The sequence below is a fragment of the Anomaloglossus baeobatrachus genome, chromosome 6, assembly GCF_048569485.1.
Source record: "Anomaloglossus baeobatrachus isolate aAnoBae1 chromosome 6, aAnoBae1.hap1, whole genome shotgun sequence".
Classification (NCBI taxonomy): Eukaryota; Metazoa; Chordata; class Amphibia; order Anura; family Aromobatidae; genus Anomaloglossus; species Anomaloglossus baeobatrachus.
Genome location: NC_134358.1, coordinates 293,230,743 through 293,249,236, shown reverse-complemented (window position 1 = coordinate 293,249,236; position 18,494 = coordinate 293,230,743). Strand labels below are relative to the sequence as shown.

General features: G+C 39.4%; 1 long non-coding RNA gene across 1 annotated transcript; it reads right to left on the bottom strand.

The window, feature by feature from the left end:
• Nucleotides 1-2,419: 2,419 nt before the first annotated feature.
• Nucleotides 2,420-4,209, bottom strand: LOC142244302 (uncharacterized). The gene is made up of 3 exons (XR_012724501.1): nucleotides 3,909-4,209; nucleotides 2,941-2,999; nucleotides 2,420-2,440 (listed from the first exon to the last, which is right to left on the bottom strand). It is a non-coding gene; the product is annotated as an uncharacterized LOC142244302 (long non-coding RNA).
• Nucleotides 4,210-18,494: the final 14,285 nt, after the last annotated feature.

The window sequence follows — 18,494 nt, the reverse complement described above, 5'->3', positions numbered from 1 at the left end:
CCACACAAAGTGCATCCGCGTGCGCTTCATCCTCTATGACTGTGGAGACAGCAGTCACACATGCTTTTGGACGCAGACCTTCCACCTCTTTACCCGCAACAAGCAGTGTGATTGGCAGGTCATCAGTTGTTTTGGAAGTGGAAACAGCTGCTGATGTTGAGCTCTCTCAGACATTGAGAGCACCACCTTTAGATGAAGGCAACATTATATCATCGCCTGCACCTTTCTCACAGATTGCCTGGGCTAGCTGCAGTTAAAAATTGGCTACTAGAGATGGAGACAGGTGGTGTTTCTTACTGTACAAGACTGCTACACCGCTGACTATCACACACTGATACTATGCCCAAGGGATTGCCTGGAATAGCTGCAGTTAAAAATTGGCTACTACAGATGGAGAGGTGGGGTAACTTTCTTGATAGCAGTGCTATGCCACTGACTATCACACACTGATACTATGCCCAAGGGATTGCTTAGACTTTTTTGCAGTTAAAAATTGGCTAATAGAGATGGAGACAGGTGGTGTATCTTACTTTACAAGACTGCTACACCGCTGACTATTACACACTGATACTGTGCCCAAAGGAATTGCCTGGACTTTTTACAGTTAAAAATTGGCAACTACAGATGGAGAGGTGGGGTAGCTTTCTTGACAGCAGTGCTACGCCACTATCACACACTGATACTATGCCCAAGGGAATTGCCTGAGCTGATTTGGACAGATATTGGGAAAAACACTTGCACAGCGCTGGCACAGACCTGCCTAGCAAAAATTGCTATGAACTGCTGTAATCTAGACCTGAAAAGGACTGAAATTACAACTAGTCCCTACTCCCTAAATCGATGTCTCGTTTGCACTTTATAGCGCCCACAGCAGCAGCAGCGGGAGCGGTGACTGACACACAACTGCAGCACTTAGATAATGGGGGCGATGGGGAAAATAGCCGGGTCTTATAGGGCAAGGACATGTGACATACACAGCCAATGACACATGCCCTTACTTGTCTGCCAAAAATGCACTTTGCTGTGTGTGTGTCTGTGATTGGCTGACAGCATGGCCCGCCCCAGTGGACGTGCGGTTAGGGAAAAAAATATGGCGATCGCTATTCTTTCAGCACTCAGCAGCACTGATCTCAACCCCATCCCCCCCGCACACTGTACGCTGAATTTGGATAATATTATTATTAACATTGAATGACAGTATTACTGTGAAAAGCTAGCTAGTAACTAGCTACGCTTTTGGTGATCGAACCGTTATCGAACGGTAACTCGAACTGTAGAATGGGAAGCTAACCATTCGAGTTCGTCGAGCGACTTGAACATCGCCACAAACAGGTCGAACTTGAGATTGGCGAACAGTTCGATTCAAACACCGCTCATCTCTAGCAGTAATGCAGGAGTTAAAGTTCAAAACCACACACATTTATTTACAAAGAACACTGTAGACAGACCTTTAGTTCCGGAGTGCAGCTGTCCAAGTCCACTGCGCTGGCCTGTGTTAACTCCACACAGCCAGCTCACACAGCACCTGCAGCTCTAATAGCCTGGATTCCAACTCAGACACACCCTACTGTGAACTGCAAAATTAAATAGGAACCACAAACATGAGCCCGTTGCAAGACCCAGAATGGAGGGAGCTAAAAGCTTAGGTCAAATAGCTTGACCCAGATCACACTCTTTTATGTTGTGTTGCATTCACAGCATAGCCGTGAATACAACACACTGCAGTGAGTTTTAGAAGGTTTCCAAGCACATTCTGGGGGATACATAACGACCTTCATATATGAAACCTGTGAATGCCTCACAATGTATATGTTCAATATACATTCATCCTACTGAGTAAATTATAGCTGTTTGCTAAATAATTGTCCATCAGACTTGAAGAAATGTAGAAAATAAAGCTGGGGAAACACTTGGAAATCCCACCTTTGGGCACAAAGAGAGCTTGTCTCTATCCATGACTGTTGCTGTACATTAGTTTGCTCATTTTATGCCCTACACACATTAGGTCAATCAACAAGACAGCTATTTTCTATCATGATAATGATTGCATCAATGTTTTGATAAACCAAAGAATATAGAACTTTTGCTCAAGTGTTAGGTCTTGCTGATTAATAAGCCCAGTGTCCTCTTGAGAACAAAATCTTGAACCTGGGAAGATTAATAGATTCTAATGGAATTCTAAAGTCTTTTATTGTCAATCCCGCTAGTGCTTAAGAGAAAACTCGCTTACGCTATTAGTTATAGATGTGTTTGTTGAGACTGGCATAGCACAGAGAACGCCTTTGGCTTCTATTTCAAGTAATTATCTGATTTCATGGAAGCCAGCATGCCTGTGCAAACAATATCCTGATAACACTTAATGTGAAATGTAATATAGATGCGGAAAAATCTTGACACCCACCTTCCATACACAATTGTCTGCATCTCGGGGAAAGCAATTCTGTAAAGATTTAAGATGACTTAATCAATTAAAAAAATTGACCAAACCTAATTTACAATTAAAATGTAATTGCTCCTTTTATTAGGTGTGTCCTAAAGGGTTAGAATACAATTAGGCTATTGATATTAAATATTATATTATATAAATTTTCTAGAACTAAATGCATATTAAAAAGATTTTCCAGTTAATTGTTAATAAAACATATTTAGATATCTAATATATTTAGAGTTTCATTTCCTCAGTATATGAAATTTTTCTTGCTTAGAAAAATTCAACTGAGCTGTCTCTTTCCCTGCGCTTACTGTATATTAGCGGGAGATCATAGGTTATGTTCAGGTGATGAGTTTTTGACGCTGTGTATTATCGCTGAGCAAAATAACACAGCACCTTACAGTTGTAACAAAGTGGCTGTGATGTATAGAAATCTCCTGCCCACTGTGCTTTTTTACGCTCTGTAAATTGACCTGCGGTGTGTCCAAAATCCTCAACACTTCACTTACAGATACATTGAGTTTTTTGTGTACATTTTCTCCATGGAATTGCATTACATGCGGAAAATCTGCAATTAAAAGAATGTATATATAATTAGATTTTGTGAAAGCCAAAAACCAAGTTTCAAAGACATGACATACCAAAAAAAGAGACAAAAACTGTAGCATCATAAACATGTTAAAACACATATTTCATTTACCATGTGCCCATATAAATTTTATTTCCCCACAAAGTGGTTCAGCTTCAAAACATCAATACAAAACACTATGGTTTGGTTTAATTAATTTCCCAAACCAGAATGAAGCTATAGAAATCAATATCTCATTAAAATAATTTTTATTTCAAATATCAAAATTTAATACATACAATAATAAAATTTCCAAAAGGAGTTCCACTTAAATACAACAAGGGACATGAGGGGTTAATAAGGAATATATATTAATTATACATATACATAAATTTTAATAGATTGTTTAATAATACATATCCCTGGTGAGTGATCAGTCTGTTCTATAAATATAATTAAATATGCATATAGTTAATATATATATAGATACGCATAAATATCTCTGGTTAAATTCATTTCAACCACGCGAACCATTAATTCAAACAATTAATAAATAGCCATATAATAAGGTGTGTAAAATAAATAATAAACTTCACTACTTATAAAGTGCTTAGTTTTGTATAATTATTCACCAAATTCTATGAAACAAGTGCTTATAATTTATTTAATATGGTTCACATTGCTGAAATTTCCCCAGAGATACTCAGGCTCCACAATTCCCTGTAGTCACTCATCATGCATATATTCAAACAGACTAGTAACCTATAGTGTTTAGATCACCCAAGGTTGACAGCTTTATTGCTACTTAAGTGCAAAGTGCAGGATACACGCTACTTCCTGATATAAGTGACGGACCAGCCGTATTCACCATGAACACATGGAAGGCATAAAAACCTGCACAGTACTTACTTAAATCCCTCCACGTCCCGTCACCCCAACATGTTTCGCCTTTTCTTCTTCGGGGGGCGTGTGTGTTGGGTGAGACTATGGTCTTTTTATAGTGTGTCTCCTATATGTCGGCATTGCCTACAGCTGTGCATTGCGGCGCATAGTTCAGGTCACGGGGCTAGATGGATAAATCACCTCCAGTCAGTGAAGTGAGACGCACGCTGCGTTCCATTAGTCAGCAGACAACGGAGGCCCCGTAGTGTCATGTTATATCACTGATCAAAGGTAATAGCACCGCAGCCAAAAACACGCGCTCAGCACAGGAGGCAATGTCGGCATCATGAGACTAAGTGTGGATATTCAAACATTTAGAAAAAAGTGCTCCCATCTGGATTTCGTACAATCTACATCTGATTACCCTATCCACACAAATTTATTTACATAATAGGATACATGTTAATAGAGAGTCTGTCATTTATATCCGTACTAGATCATAGGCATATTATGGCATCATTATAGAAAGTGTATACAATAAAGTATATATCCCATCATCGGCACGAATACAATATGAAGCATATAAAATCCACATAAGAAACTTCATATATAATTATAGAATTATACAACCAATATATTATATACATATTAAAACAGTGATTGTTGGGAGTCAGTCACAGATAGTGAATATTGTTAGTGAAAAAATGTGTGTTAAAGTGACAGTAAAAGGAATTCTTTCACTGAAGATATACATATAAAAAATCCTTCATTATTATAATCTATTGTGAGAAAAAATATATATATATGAATAAATATCCGCATACACTATCCATACATGCCACATTATATAAATTATGGCGCATATGGATACCAAGTTACAGATGAATCACTATATACATATAAAAAATCCTTCATTGTTATAATCTATTGTGAAAAAAAATATATATATATATGAATAAATATCCGCATACACTATCCATACATGCCACATTACACACATTTTTTCACTAACAATATTCACTATCTGTGACTGACTCCCAACAATCACTGTTTTAATATGTATATAATATATTGGTTGTATAATTCTATATGAGGTTTCTTATGTGGATTTTATATGCTTCATATTGTATTCGTGCCGATGATGGGATATATACTTTATTGTATACACTTTCTATAATGATGCCATAATATGCCTATGATCTAGTACGGATATAAATGACAGACTCTCTATTAACATGTATCCTATTATGTAAATAAATTTGTGTGGATAGGGTAATCAGATGTAGATTGTACGAAATCCAGATGGGAGCACTTTTTTCTAAATGTTTGAATATCCACACTTAGTCTCATGATGCCGACATTGCCTCCTGTGCTGAGCGCGTGTTTTTGGCTGCGGTGCTATTACCTTTGATCAGTGATATAACATGACACTACGGGGCCTCCGTTGTCTGCTGACTAATGGAACGCAGCGTGCGTCTCACTTCACTGACTGGAGGTGATTTATCCATCTAGCCCCGTGACCTGAACTATGCGCCGCAATGCACAGCTGTAGGCAATGCCGACATATAGGAGACACACTATAAAAAGACCATAGTCTCACCCAACACACACGCCCCCCGAAGAAGAAAAGGCGAAACATGTTGGGGTGACGGGACGTGGAGGGATTTAAGTAAGTACTGTGCAGGTTTTTATGCCTTCCATGTGTTCATGGTGAATACGGCTGGTCCGTCACTTATATCAGGAAGTAGCGTGTATCCTGCACTTTGCACTTAAGTAGCAATAAAGCTGTCAACCTTGGGTGATCTAAACACTATAGGTTACTAGTCTGTTTGAATATATGCATGATGAGTGACTACAGGGAATTGTGGAGCCTGAGTATCTCTGGGGAAATTTCAGCAATGTGAACCATATTAAATAAATTATAAGCACTTGTTTCATAGAATTTGGTGAATAATTATACAAAACTAAGCACTTTATAAGTAGTGAAGTTTATTATTTATTTTACACACCTTATTATATGGCTATTTATTAATTGTTTGAATTAATGGTTCGCGTGGTTGAAATGAATTTAACCAGAGATATTTATGCGTATCTATATATATATTAACTATATGCATATTTAATTATATTTATAGAACAGACTGATCACTCACCAGGGATATGTATTATTAAACAATCTATTAAAATTTATGTATATGTATAATAAATATATATTCCTTATTAACCCCTCATGTCCCTTGTTGTATTTAAGTGGAACTCCTTTTGGAAATTTTATTATTGTATGTATTAAATTTTGATATTTGAAATAAAAATTATTTTAATGAGATATTGATTTCTATAGCTTCATTCTGGTTTGGGAAATTAATTAAACCAAACCATAGTGTTTTGTATTGATGTTTTGAAGCTGAACCACTTTGTGGGGAAATAAAATTTATATGGGCACATGGTAAATGAAATAATTGTTAATTCTGTTTATGACAGATAGCCCGCTTTTGAAATGGATCTACAAGCCAAACTTACCTCTTGGCAATCCAAAGCTACAAATATTTTCAGTAGGAGTTCTACTTATACAACTACTAACCCGTCTCTCTCATCAAAGGAGCTTACAAAGAGATACAGGAATTTAATGTTCAAACAAACCAAAATATGGTGGACAAAAACATCCATGGAAAATTATTGGGACCAAAAAATTGTACCACGAGGCTTGAGGATACAGATTTATCCCACATTCGATTTAGAGGATGACGTATTGATTAAACGGTGGATGGAAGCAGCAAATACGTGTTCACTAGAATTTATTAAGATCATAATTGACAAAAACTCTGCTACTCTCCAAAAGCTTGAGGAGGAAATAAAGAATCTGCAGGAGAGCATTAAAGGAGAAATGGATGAGGATGCTTTTAAGGAATTTTCAGTCTCTATGACTAAGGATTCTGAAAAATGGGAGAAAAACATCAGTGCTAGTAAAGCATCTAAATACCAGAGAGATATCTCGGATTTTGAGAAAAACAATATTTTTCATTGGCAAACTCGTAAAAATAAAGAAGGAACTAAGAGAGGTTCTGTTACATCCGTATCCTCCATCTCTGACAATGAAACAGCATCCCTTACCTCTGAGATCCCTAAAAAACGGAAAATGCAAGGAAAACAACCAATGAACAAGAGGCAATACAACATTTTTGACAGAGAGGTTGGAATGAATTTGAGAGATCGACCTAAGGTAATTAACCTTTCTTCATATGTGCTTTCTCAAACACATATTACATTGCTAGAAAAAGGTTTTTCATTCTCTCCTTCTTCCTCACCAGACCTCTTTACAACAATAAAGGATCTGCATCTTTTTGGACGAAAGCTTTTATTCAAAAGAATCTTTGCAAAGTCTGATGATACGATACCATTTGACACCAAAGAGGAAATTGAAGCAGTAGAAATACTACAACAACTCGCTGATGAAAGCGTAGAACCCTCAGTAAGTAAATTTCCAATGTCCTTGATTAATAAATCTAAAAAATTTCCATCTCTTAGTTCAGTACCTGCTATAGATGTATTTATTAAAGTTGTTTCAGGGGAATTGGAAAAACAATTTGAAAATAGAGGAGTGTCTAATCTCAGCAAAAAAGAGAGGACTGCTCTTTTAGAACTTCAGACATGGCATGATATACAATTCAAGCCCGCTGATAAAGGGGGAAATGTCGTTTTATGGCCTAATGAATTATATATGAAGCAGGCACATAAACAACTAAATGATAGAAAATGTTATACTAAATTGAGATACAACCCCCTGGCTGAATTCAAAAATGAACTCCTCCACATTTTAACTCAGGCATATGAAGAGGGGACAATTCCCAAGAAAATGGTGGATATCATTACGGAATTACATCCAAGATTACCCACCCTGTACCTGATACCTAAAATACATAAAAACATCAATGACCCTCCAGGGAGACCAATTGTATCAGGCAAGGGTGGACTTTGTGAAACTATTTGTTCCGTAATTGACTTTTTCTTAAAACCATTGGTAGTTGAATTACCATCGTATATTAGAGACACCACATCGGTCCTTTGTCAGTTAGATGATCTACAACTAGATAAGAACATGATATTAGTGACGGCCGATGTGGAGTCTCTATATACTTCTATCAGACATCAGGATGGCATCAAAGCAGCGGAGCTCTTTCTCAATCATAGTACGTTAGAGAAACCAATGGTTGGATTAATTTTGACCCTTTTGGAATTCATATTGACACACAATGTTTTCACTTTTGATCAAAATATCTACAAACAAATTCAAGGGACAGCTATGGGGGCATCATGTGCCCCATCCTATGCAAATTTGTTTATGGGAGCATGGGAAAGAGGAATATTTTTCAACAATGACATCCCGGGTATTAAGAATATACATCATTGGATGCGGTTTATAGACGACATCCTGTTTATCTGGGATGGATCTGTTGTTGAATTGCATGATTTAATGGACAGTCTCAATGATAACGATCAGAATATCAGACTTACATATAAGTTTGGACCAAGAATTGAATTTTTAGATATTTTGATTGATACATTACCGAATGGGAGACTGTCCACTCAAGTATATAGGAAAGACACAGCAACTAATACTTTGTTGCATGCGGATTCTTCTCATCCTCAGAATACCATAAAAGGGATACCAATAGGACAATTCCTGAGAGTCAAAAGGATATGTTCGGATGAAACTCAATTCTTTCAACAATCTCAAGAATTGTCACATCGTTTATTGGAACGTGGGTATAGCAAGAGATGGATCAAAAGAGGATACAAAAGAGCTGCACAGACATCCAGAAATCAAGTGCTATATAATGTCACCCGTAAAAATAAAGACAAAGACAATAATCAGGTACGCTTTATAACTAGTTTTCATAACCAATGGCAGCCTATGAGAAAAGTCCTCATAAAACATTGGAATATTTTGCGATCTGATGCTCTCCTGAAGAAAATATTACCTGAAATGCCAAGCATAGTGGCTAGAAGATGCCCAAATTTGGGAGACACTTTGACACATAGTCATTTTCAGAATCCAAAGAACGACTCAAAAACAATACAAAGTCAAGGGTTTTTTCCCTGTGGCCTTTGTAAGGCTTGTGCCAATACAGTTAAGGCTAAAACCTTCTCTAACTTTGATGGTTCCAGGATCTTTGAAATCCGTAGACATATTACATGTTCAACCAAGGGAACTATCTATCATGCCCAATGCCCATGTGATAAGATCTACGTGGGCCTAACTACACGAGAATTAAAAATAAGGATCCGGGAACATTGCCGAGACATTGAAAGAGCTAAAACATGTGAAGATGAGTCCCAACTAAAAACACTACCTAGACATTTCAAGAAGGAACATAACAGCAATCCATATCTGTTGAAATTCAGGGGAATTGATGTAGTTGATCTCGGCTTCAGAGGTGGAGATTTGGCCAAAGCCTTGGCCAGAGTTGAGAGTCGGTGGATTTTTAGACTAGGTGCATTAAGTCCTCAGGGATTAAATGAGAGTATGGGGTTTGGAGCTTTCCTGTAAATAAGATGAGAGAAATTCTAGGGGTGGGGTATGGTTTTTTAAGTAATTTTATTTTATTCTGATTTTAATTCTGTTTTTTGTAATTTTAGTATTTCGTGTCTCTCTGTTGGAATTAATTATGAGATGAGAGGTGTCTGCATATCCATCCACATGAACATCGTGAACAAGCAAAGAGGAATTGATTGTTTGGTTAAATAATGGGAGTTTTTGTTACAGATTTAATCATGCGCATTGCCCCTTGTGACAGTCCTAGGATTGTCATAACGGGCAATTCGCATGAACTAAATGTACACGTTATGTACAGCAATAATTGTATAATATTTTTATAAGTATTATATTAATTTTTATTAATATTTTTATTAATAATTTTTTCACGTCACATTATCACATAATATACTGATTTTTACATATATATTTATTGGTTTTTGAATGATTCATCTGTAACTTGGTATCCATATGTGCCATAATTTATGTAATGTGGCATGTATGGATAGTGTATGCGGATATTTATTCATATATATATATATTTTTTTTCACAATAGATTATAACAATGAAGGATTTTTTATATGTATATAGTGATTCATCTGTAACTTGGTATCCATATGCGCCATAATTTATATAATGTGGCATGTATGGATAGTGTATGCGGATATTTATTCATATATATATATTTTTTCTCACAATAGATTATAATAATGAAGGATTTTTTATATGTATATCTTCAGTGAAAGAATTCCTTTTACTGTCACTTTAACACACATTTTTTCACTAACAATATTCACTATCTGTGACTGACTCCCAACAATCACTGTTTTAATATGTATATAATATATTGGTTGTATAATTCTATATGAGGTTTCTTATGTGGATTTTATATGCTTCATATTGTATTCGTGCCGATGATGGGATATATACTTTATTGTATACACTTTCTATAATGATGCCATAATATGCCTATGATCTAGTACGGATATAAATGACAGACTCTCTATTAACATGTATCCTATTATGTAAATAAATTTGTGTGGATAGGGTAATCAGATGTAGATTGTACGAAATCCAGATGGGAGCACTTTTTTCTAAATGTTTGAATATCCACACTTAGTCTCATGATGCCGACATTGCCTCCTGTGCTGAGCGCGTGTTTTTGGCTGCGGTGCTATTACCTTTGATCAGTGATATAACATGACACTACGGGGCCTCCGTTGTCTGCTGACTAATGGAACGCAGCGTGCGTCTCACTTCACTGACTGGAGGTGATTTATCCATCTAGCCCCGTGACCTGAACTATGCGCCGCAATGCACAGCTGTAGGCAATGCCGACATATAGGAGACACACTATAAAAAGACCATAGTCTCACCCAACACACACGCCCCCCGAAGAAGAAAAGGCGAAACATGTTGGGGTGACGGGACGTGGAGGGATTTAAGTAAGTACTGTGCAGGTTTTTATGCCTTCCATGTGTTCATGGTGAATACGGCTGGTCCGTCACTTATATCAGGAAGTAGCGTGTATCCTGCACTTTGCACTTAAGTAGCAATAAAGCTGTCAACCTTGGGTGATCTAAACACTATAGGTTACTAGTCTGTTTGAATATATGCATGATGAGTGACTACAGGGAATTGTGGAGCCTGAGTATCTCTGGGGAAATTTCAGCAATGTGAACCATATTAAATAAATTATAAGCACTTGTTTCATAGAATTTGGTGAATAATTATACAAAACTAAGCACTTTATAAGTAGTGAAGTTTATTATTTATTTTACACACCTTATTATATGGCTATTTATTAATTGTTTGAATTAATGGTTCGCGTGGTTGAAATGAATTTAACCAGAGATATTTATGCGTATCTATATATATATTAACTATATGCATATTTAATTATATTTATAGAACAGACTGATCACTCACCAGGGATATGTATTATTAAACAATCTATTAAAATTTATGTATATGTATAATTAATATATATTCCTTATTAACCCCTCATGTCCCTTGTTGTATTTAAGTGGAACTCCTTTTGGAAATTTTATTATTGTATGTATTAAATTTTGATATTTGAAATAAAAATTATTTTAATGAGATATTGATTTCTATAGCTTCATTCTGGTTTGGGAAATTAATTAAACCAAACCATAGTGTTTTATGTTAAAACACATGTAAAAAAAACCCCTTGCTATGTACACTGTTTCACAAAAGTGAGTACACCCTTCGCATTTTAAGTACACCCTTCACATATTTGTGAGTACACCCTTCACATATTTTAGATCTTTTCATGGGACAACACTGAAGATATAACACTTTAATACAATGTAAAGTAGCCAGTGTACAGTTTTCATAACACTGTAAATTTAGTGTGTCCTCTAAATAATGCAACACAACCATTAATGTCTAAACCGCTGGCAATAAAAGTGAGTACACCAATACGTGAAAATGGACAAATTGAATCTAAAGTGTCAATAGTTGGTGTGGCCACCATTATTTTCAAGCACTGCCTTAACTCTCTTGGGCATGGAGATCACTAGAGCTTCACAGACGCCACTGGATTCCTCTTCCACTCCTCCATAACGCCATCACAATGCTGACATATGTTAGAGACCTTGTGCTCCTCCACCTTCAATTTGAGGATGCCCTACATATGCTCAATAGAGTTTACATCTTGAGATATGCTTTGCCAGTCCAGCATCTATACACTCAGTATTTTATCAAAGCAGTGGTTGTTTTGGAGGAGTGTTTGGGGTAATTATTATGTTGAAATTCTGCCCTGCTGCCCAGTTTTCCAAGTAAGGGGATCATGCTCTGCTTCAGTAAGTCACAGTACATGTTGGCATTTATGGTTCACTCAATGAACTGTAACTCCCCACAGCTGGCAGCACTCATGCAGCCCCAAACCATGACACTCCCATTGCCATGTTTGACTGTAGGCAAGACACACTTGTGTTTGCACTCCTCACCTGGTTGCTGTCACATACCTTTGACACCATCTGAACCAAATAGATTTATCTTGGTCTCAAGAGACCACAGGACAGGGTTCCAGTAATCTAGGTCCTTACTCTACTTATCTTCAGCAAACTGTTTGTGGGCTTTCTTGTACATTAGAATCCATACTAAGCACTTCAAAAGACCATATTTAAATCAATATATCCATCTTTATTAACATGATTTAAAAACATAAACACTAGACATTTTCGACATATTAAAAAATCAATTGATTTTCTAATATGTCGAAAATGTCTAGTGTTTATGTTTTTAAATCATGTTAATAAAGATGGATATATTGATTTAAATATGGTCTTTTGAAGTGCTTAGTATGGATTCTGCTTAAGAAACACTCAGGGACCACATTATTAGTTTTTTGATAGATGATAACTTCCTTGTGAGTAAATTTCTTGTACATTATCTTTAGAAGAGTCTTCATTCTGGGACTAAAACCATTTAGACAAATTCGATGCAGTGTGCGGCGTATGGTCTAAGCACTTACAGGTAGAGATGAGCGATGTTCGAGGATCGATGTTCACCAATTTCATGTTCGAGTGATTTTGGGGGGTGTTCGAGACATTCGACGAACTAAAGCTTTTTGCTAAAAGCTCGACAGTTCAAGTTACGTTCGAGAACGGTTTGAGCACCAAAAACGTGGCTTTTCACAGTAAGGCTATGTGCACACATTGCTGTCTGCATGCGTCCTGCGTCCCCAGCACAATCCCTCTCTCTTTCCTACTCATCGATCACGGGCGCCTCGCTGCACGCTGTCACAAATCTGTGGCGTCTTTTCTTCTTTTGAAAATGGCTGCCGCTTCATTATTCAATCAATTATTCCGTGCTTTCCCTGCACACCGGCGCCCATGATTGGTTGCAGTCAGACACGCCCTCACGATGAGTGACAGCTGTCTCACTGTAACCAATCACAGCCGCCAGCGGGCGGGTCTATATCGTGCAGTAAAATAAATAAATAAATAATTAAAAAAAAAAAATGCGGTTCCCCCCATATTTGATACCAGCCAGGATAAAGCCACATGGCTGGAGGCTGGTATTGTCAAGATGGAGAGCACCGCATTATCGGGAGCCCACCACCCTAACAATATCACCCAGCTCTCCTGAATACACTAGTGAATGGAGCATGCTGAGCCTTGTAGTTCTGTAGCTGCTGTCTGCTTTCCTCCATACAGACAGACAGCAGACAGCAGCTGCAGAACTACAAGGCTCAGCATACTCCATCCAGGACTGTATGCAGGAGTTTTTTGCCCCCCCAAATAATGACAAGGGCTTCGCCATATTTTTGTATGCAAGCCAGGTATAGCAGGCAGGTACGGCTGCCCCCAACCCCCAGCTGCCTATTTGTACCCGGCTAGGAACTAAAAATATAGGGAAGCCCTTTTTTTAATTATATTATGAATTTCATGAAATAATTAAAAAAAAAATCGACATAGGCTTCGCCCCATTTTTGTGTCCAGCCAGGTACAACTAGGCAGCTGTGGATTGGAATCCGCACCGCAGCACAGGTTGGCCCGAGCTTTCTGGGTGCCTCTGCTGTGAATTGCAGTCCGCAGCTGCCTCAGAAAATGGTGCTTTCATAGAAGCGCCATCATCTGGCACTGTATCCAACTCTTCCAGCAGCCCTGAAGCCGGGTGGCTTGCTGGGTTATAATGAGTTAATACTAGCTTTATTTTACTAGCTAGTATTAAGCCAGAGATTCTTAATGTAAGGCAAGTTTGACCCAGCCATTAAGAATCTCCAATAAGGGTTAAAAAAAAGACACCACAGAGAGAAAATATACTTAAATAGAAATAAATACACAGACACACTTAGAGACTCTATGTTTATTACTCCCTCTCATCCCTCCATGATCCTGCTCTTCTGTCTTCTTTCTCCTTCAACCCATGCAGCTCTGCTACATCAGACAGCACTGCATGGGAGGAAGATGCTGCAGCTCCCCGTGCAGTCTAATCACTCAGTGAGAGTGAGCAGAGGCTGCGTGCTGTAAGGGTGGTGACGTCACCGCTGACAGGCGGATTACCATAGCAATGGTGCTCCAATCACGTAATTCCCGGTGCCGCTATTTACCGGCTGTGACAGCTAGTCCCTGCATGTGAGCTGACTCTGTAAAGAGCGCAGACATGGAGGAACGGGGAGTCGACCATGTGCCAGAGCATTTCGCTGGTACACGTACTTGCTGGAATAATCACTGCGTACCGGAGAGAGATGCACTGACAGGACCTAGCAATGACGTCTAGCCATGTAACCAGTCTGTAGCCAATGAGATAATAGACAGGTGACTGGTCACATGCTATTTTGATGTCACGATAGGTCCTATCATCAGTGCTGGTTACTGGGAGGACTCAGCAATTATCGGAAGGAAAAGCGGCGGGAGACAGAGTGCAGGACGCATCGCGGGGACCTGTAAGTGTTATGGCAATGTTTATTAACTGTATGTGTACAAGTATAATGTGTTTTTATGTGTTTGTGTTTGCCTCCCATTGTTTCAATGGGGTTCGAGAGGTTCGTCGAACGGTTCGTCGAACGGGGCCTCCGTTTGACGAACCAAACCGAACTCGAGCCTTCAGAGGCTCGCTCATCTCTACTTACAGGCTAAACCTAACCCCTTTAACCTAGAAGGGAAATTAGCTAAATTCAGCACAATTTAGCCATTTTCACTTAGAAATATACTCACTTTTGTTGCCAGTGATTTAGACATTAATGGCTGTATGTTGAGTGATTTAGAGGGCACACCAAATTTACATTGTTATACACACTATCACCTCTGCATCAGAAACTCTTCCTACACTATTTCCTGGTACAGTACATCGAGCATGGTGTCACCAGGTCTTTTAATAAACCTGATGACACTATGCGGCCTGCGAATCACGTTATGCTAGTAGTCAACATGACTATGGCATTACCGGAATTGGCGGGCAGTTCCCACATGTTTTGTGGCTGACGCAAAACGTGCAGGGAGGGAACTCAAGCATGATGCCCAATTACCAGGATACTCAATCAAGAACCGAGCATCTTGAGATGCTCAATTGAGTACCCGACAGTGCCCAGCATGCTCTCCCATCAATATGTACCGCCCTCGTGGAAACAGCAGCCGAGCTGCTCGGATCCGGGTTTGTTATGGCTCGGGGGTCGTGCGGCCACTCGAATATAAAGGGGGGTATTTACAGGGGAGTTATAGTTTGTGACGCCACCAGTGGTGTGTGGTAATTAGGAGTACCACCACTGCTGTTGGGAGTACCCGGGGATGATGGAACGGGGCAGCAAGGTGTTGGAACCCTCCATGGGTAGGGGATGCTCCGAGACTCAATGAAAGGGGTAGTGCCATGGGGATGAAGGGGTCACTCTCGTACTCACTCAATTCATAAGCAGACACTGACAACTGGGTAAACCAAGTCTCTGGGTACCGCTGCCACCTAAGGGGAGCTCGTCCGAATCCTGTTCCCAGTGGTGCTGCCTGGTGGTCCGTGATCTGCCTTCTGGCACTTAGTTTAGACTTCAAATTCATGGGCCGGTAGCTTGGACCTAGCCGGGCCCCACTCCCTACTATGGCTAAGTAAGGGAGCTTGCTCTCAGGGCTCACGCTTGGGATTTTCTGGACCGTTTTGGTTGGAAAGTCCTATCCCACTCATTGCACTAATGCCCCAATTCTGGAGTAGGTGGGAACGGATCGTGAAGGCTCTGTTCTCCTCAGGTGAATTGTCGGGTTGCCTGAAGCTACTCCCCGACCTAGGCTCTGTGTACCCCATTGTGCCTTCGGTCCTGGACCGGTGACAGGGCCAGGCTGCTGGCCGTCCTTCTTGACGGGTCCGAGCACCTCGCCACAATCCCCTGCAACTGGGGGTCCGACTCCTCTAGGCCCAGATCACCGTCTGCAACCTAGGCAGTTACTTTGGGAGTCCCCACTCTTGACTTCCTTTGAGCTCCTCTCAGCTTGAGGGCTACTTCCACCTCCTTCTCCACTCTCTGACTCTACTCAACTCTCTACACACCTCACCTCCCCTCCCTGACTCCCCAGGTGGGCGACTCTATTCCTCTCAAGCCGTCCACAGGTGTATCAGGTGGGTGTGGTGCAGGGTGTCTCTAGGATTTTTATTTGCTGTTAGAGGCAACACCACTTAAGTAGGGACCCAGAACCAAGAGGGAGGTTGAATACTGCACGGAAAGGCAGCTTGTGCAGTACCCTGTGACGACCTGATAGTCCAGGGGCGTCACAAATAATTATTACCTTCCATGCAGTATGAGCACTGGAAATTACTATTTTTTAATTGTCAGAAAGAAGATCTTGAAATTCAGTAAAGTATTTACAGGACACATTTGCTTCAGTGGTGACAAATTGATAAGCCTATTAAAGATTTAATTTTCTTTTATTGTATTAATCTTTACAAAACACATCTATGATATTTTGTATTACTAATACTGTAAAAGTGGTATAAACCTATAAGCCTTAAATGTTTCAAAAACACTTTTTCCAATCTGATCTTAGGTCAATATCAACACTTGGAACACCACATAAGTACAAATTGCAGCCATGACTCTGAATATATTTATTTCATTTAGTTTCCCTTATGTGCAGTGGAATGTCAGACACGAAGACCAAAGCCGGCAGGCACAAGTATAAGAAATATTTCTAATAAACAGTTCTAAATGTATACAATCCAGGAATCCTGGAAGAAAAACATTTTCAGAGCAACAGATTGTATATAATCTTTTCTTTATATCGTATTACTTTACTCTACATTATGCTACATTTCTATTTTTACTATATTTTTACAGAACAAAATGGAAATATAGTCCATCTAACCATTGACTTTGATAGATGTAATCTGATTATTCCATTACTGTGATTTTTAAGGTAAATGTAGGAATTTATTGCTGTTGTTTGAATGTATTTACAGTATATATAGCTTTGAGCACAATGTGCACAAGGTGCTGGGGTCATTGTTGCCATATACCGATGCTTTGATCCTGAAGGCAGGTGAGTGAGTGGTATGCTGCCTAGCCATTGTAAACGATAGCAATACTGAACATTTGCAAAGTTATTACTATCCAGTCAATCACAGACACTGGCCAGCAGACCTGTAAGGGCAGTTTTGTCACACATACGTGCACAGTTTAATACCCCGGTATGCATCTTTGCATATACTTTGTGAGCTTGGTGTGCCATATACAGGACCGATCTTTTTTTTTTCAACACTTCGATGGTTTCTTGACTTTTTGTATGGTTTCACACCATGTTTTTGCCACGCCTGTGGCTCCATCTGTGAATCTGTTTGAAACCCTGAAAACGGGGCTCAGGCATATCCTCTGATGAGGCCAATAAATTTAATGAAGCAGACGGAGTCACCTTGTGGTCAGTTTGACATTATTTCTACAGTATACACCTGTTTTAGACAGGCACAAAAGAGCAGGTTCTCATGTTTTTATACTCGTCTGAAAAAGCAAATACTGCCAAACATTAGGTCAGTAGAGCACAAACTAACAATATCTGCTTCATAAAAGTTAATGGCTGTGCTGACAAATTCACCTGAATCCAGGTTTTCAGGACTTAAGACGGAAGCCTCAATAGAGCCACTGACGTTGGCAAAATATGATGTGAAGATAGTCATATAGTGCCTGACTACTGTTTGCTTAGCATTATGTTTTAACCTCCAGGCAGTAGCATATCGCCAATAGTGGCAAACCACGTTGCCGCTATGAAACCCGTAAGTCAGGCGGGGACAGTACCAGCAGGCCCCCCACTCAGTATCGCATTTTCAATTGTATTGGCATCGCAGATGAACAATTGAAAGCAATGATGAAAGAGGGAGCAGAGATACTGATTGTCGGCTTCCGTAGTGTACCGCTACACTGTGGTGTCCTAGTGCCATGTTCCTGCTCCCTGCTCTTTCCTGCATGGCTATCCTCATGTGGCATGATCCTCTGCTTACCTGCATGGTCATCCCCGTGTTATGTGGTCCTTCGCTCACCCCCTCATGGCCACTCACATGTCACGTGGTCATCTGTGTCCCTTCATTGCCGTCTATGGCTAGTGCGGTCCCACGCAGGGTTTCCTGGCCTCCAGCCTAG